This window comes from Apodemus sylvaticus, chromosome 1 (assembly GCF_947179515.1).
Source record: "Apodemus sylvaticus chromosome 1, mApoSyl1.1, whole genome shotgun sequence".
Lineage (NCBI taxonomy): Eukaryota > Metazoa > Chordata > Mammalia > Rodentia > Muridae > Apodemus > Apodemus sylvaticus.
Window position 1 is genome coordinate 27,341,764 of NC_067472.1, and position 4,054 is coordinate 27,345,817.

Sequence of the window (4,054 nt, forward strand, 5' to 3'; positions counted from 1 at the left end):
TTTGGGTATATCTTTTAAAAAAAAAATCAATGTTAAAATGAAAGTGTTTTGGAATAGCACTTTACCTTAAATGTCACTTTTTTAATCATAAGAATGATTTTTTTAAAAAGTAGTCACTCTTATTTGTATGTTTTTAAAGCATTAATTATAAATTTTGTTTGTGTGATTCTATAATTTCTTTATTGTGCTTATGAAAAATAGGATAGTGACCAAAGGTTTTAAAGTTTATATAAAAACATTTTTAGATCTTTTGACTTTGCACATTTGTATTCTAACTATCTTGGGGCAGCATTTTTTAAGAACCAGTAAGAAAAACTGTAGATCTTAGAGTTTACAGTTTGGGCATCTGCACAACGTGTCACTAAAACAATATCTCCATGTATTTAAAGAGTTGATTCCAAAGCTAAGGAAGTCGTGGGAATGGGGTATGTGGAAATGAGAATAAACCCATAGAGGAATTATTCTATGCCTTAAATGTTCATTCACTCAACTGTAAGTTCTCCTTTGTAACTGACAAAGTAGGAAAACAAGACAACATCTAACGTTTCAATGTGCTATTCTTTCTTTTGCTTAAATTACAATTTTATGAATGGATCAGACATGTAGGCTAATGTTTTCATAATTCAAAGGCAAAATAAAATGATTTATAGTCACATGCTTGGAACAATTGTTTTTTCCTCAGATAAGAGATTTGGACAGGTTGGGGAGTAGGACTACCCAAATCATGTTAAGACATGACTAATGTGATCCACAAAACTCTAAATCCTCCATTGAGTCCTTCTAGAACACTATATATAACATGATAAACATTTCCTGTATGCCTTTCTCCTTAATTCCTATATTAACTAAGCCATCATCATCTTGGGGAAGTGGAAACTGAGTTTCCAGATCTCATAGATCAGTAGGTATTACACTTTAGAGCAGGGATGCTGTCTGATACTATACCAACCAAAATAACAGAAAGCCTACATACTCATGGAACCTGAACAAATCTCTAGTCAATGACCACTGGGTCAAGGAAGAAATTAAGAAAGAAGTTAAAGAATTTCTAGGATTTAACGGAAATGAATGCACAACTTATCCAAACTTATAGAACATAATGCAAGCAGTGCTAACAGAAAAAGTTCATAGCACTAAGTACCTTCATAAAGAAATTATTAAGATGTTATACTAGAGATTTAACAACATGCTTGAAGGCTCTAGTACAAAAGAAGCAAACACACCTACAAGGAGTCAATGGCAAGAAATAATGAAACTCAGGGCTGAAATTGATAAAATAGAAACAAAGAAAACAAAACAAAAAAATCAATGAGACGAAGAGATGGTACTTTGAGAAAAAACAACAAATAGACAAACCCTTAGCCAAACTAAAAAGCAAAGAAAGAATATCCAAATTAACAAAATCAGAACTAAAAAGACACTGAGGAAATCCAAAGAATCATTAGATCATACTTCAAAAACCTGTACTTCACAAATAGAAAAATCTAAAAGAAATAGACACTTTTTCTTGAAAGATAACCACTCAATCATGATCAGATAAATAACCCAATAGGTCTACAATCCCTAAGGAAATAGAAGTAGTCATTAAAAGTCTCTCAATCAAAAAAGGCCAAGGTCCAGATGGTTTTAGCACAGAATTCTATCAGATTTTCAAAGAAGAGAAAATACAAATACTCCTCAAATTATTCCAAAAAATAGAAACAGAAGGAACATTACCAAATATATTTTATTAGGTCATAATCACCCTAATACCAAAACCACACAAAGACTCAACAAAGAAAAAACGAATTCCAGACCAAGAACATGGATGCAAAAGTACTCCCAAACTGAATCCAAGAACACATTAAAAAGATCATTCATCATGATCAAGTAGGCTTCATCCCAGACATGCAGGGATGGTTCATCATATGAAAATCCATCAATGTAATCTATTATATAAATAAACTGAAAGAAACAAAGCACATAATCATCTCATTAGATGTTGCAAAAAGTCTTTGACAAAATCCAACATGATAAAAGTCTTGGAAAAATAAAGGATATTAGACACATTGCCAAACAATATAGGCAACATACAGCAAGCTGATAGCCAACATCAAATTAAATGGACAGAAACTTAATTCCACTATATGGCCTTGATTTTCCTATCTGACTTTCAGGCCCTGTACATTATCTTTCTCTTGAAGTAGCCAGTCTAGAGACCAGAAGATTGGAGAGACAATGGTGACTTCTGCTCCAGTGTTGACCATTTTACAAACTGTCCAGGCTGCCCATAAACAAAATAAAGCAGAGGCTAACATCTCAATTTTACATTGAGAGCCATTGGTAATAAAACACCAACAGCCTTACCCCTAAAGTGGTTAACTGATCAACTAATCTGAATTTAAACAAGACATGAGGGCAGAGATATCAGCATTTGAATAATCCAAAGGGGTAAACTTTACACAACGTACAAAACACCACTAAAATCAGAGACAAGACAAGGCTGTCAGCTCCCTCTATATCTACTCAGCTAAGTATTTGACAACTAAGAAAGATCAAAAGTGTACAAATTGGAAAGGAAGAGTCAAAGCATCACTATTCATAGATGATATGAGAGTTTACATAACTGACCCCCACAACTCTACCAGTGAATTCCTACAACTGATAAAGACCTTTAGAAAACCCCTTATATACAAACAATAAGTGTTTTATGAAAGAAATCACAGAAACAACACTCTTCACAATAGCCACAAATGATATAAAATATCTTGGTGTAACTCTAACCAAGCAAGTGAGAGACTTCTATGTCAAGAACTTCAAGTCGTTGAAGAAAGAAATTGAAGAAGATATCAGAAGATGGAAAGATTTCCTGTGCTCATGAATTGGTAGTATTAACATAGTAAAAATGTCCTTCTTACAAAAAAAAAATCTACAGATTCAACACTCCACATAAAAACTCCAACACAATTCTTTACAGATCTTGAAAGAATAATACTCAACTTCATATAGAAAATCAAAACCAAAAATCAAACAAATAAACCCAAGATTTCTAAAACAATCGTGAATAATAAAAGAACTTCTGGAGGTATCACCATTCCTGATTTCAAGGTTTACTACAGAGCAACAGTAATAAAAACCACATGGTATTTGCCTAAAAACAGACAGGATGATCAAGGGAATCAAACAGAAATTCCAGAAGTAAATCTTCACACCTATGGACACTAGATTTTTGACAAAGAAGCAAAAATAACACTCTAGGGGTGAAAAATATGAATAGATTCATGTATACCACCCTGCACAAAACTCAAGTTCAAGTGGATCAAAGACTTCAACAGAACCCCAGGTATACTGAACACGACAGAAGAGCCTTGAACGAAACAGGAGACAACTTCCTCAACAGAACACCAATAGTTCAGGAACTAAGATCAACAATTAATAAATGGGACCTCATGAAGCTGAAAAGCTTCTGCAAGGCAAAAAAAGGGGGGGGGGACAAAATGGCAGCCTACTGAATGGGAAAAGATCTTCACTAACCCTATCTCCGACAGAGGGCTGGTATCATATATATATATCAAGAATCTAGACATCAACAGCCAAACACACAATTAAAAAAAATGGGATACAGATTTAAACAGAGAATTCTCAAAAGAGGAATCTCAAATGGCTTAGAAACACGTAAAGAAATGTTCAATATCATCAGTCCTCAGAGAAATGCAAATCAAAACCATTCTGAGATTCCATCTCAGACCTGTCAGAGTGGCTAAGGTCAAAACTCAAGTGACAATTCATGCTGCTGAGAACATGGAATCAGGGGAACCCGCCTCCATTTTTGATGGGAGTGCAAACTTGTACAACTTTGGAAATCAATTTGGCAGTCTTTCAGACAACTGGGACTCTATCTCCCTCAAGACCCAGATATACTACTCCTGAGCATAACCCAAAAGATGCTCCACCTTCCCACAAGGACACATGCTCCACAATGTTCATAGCAGCTTTATTTACATTAGCCACAAACTGGAAACAATGTAGATGCCCCTCAACTGAGGAATGGATAAAGAAAATGTGGTATATTTAC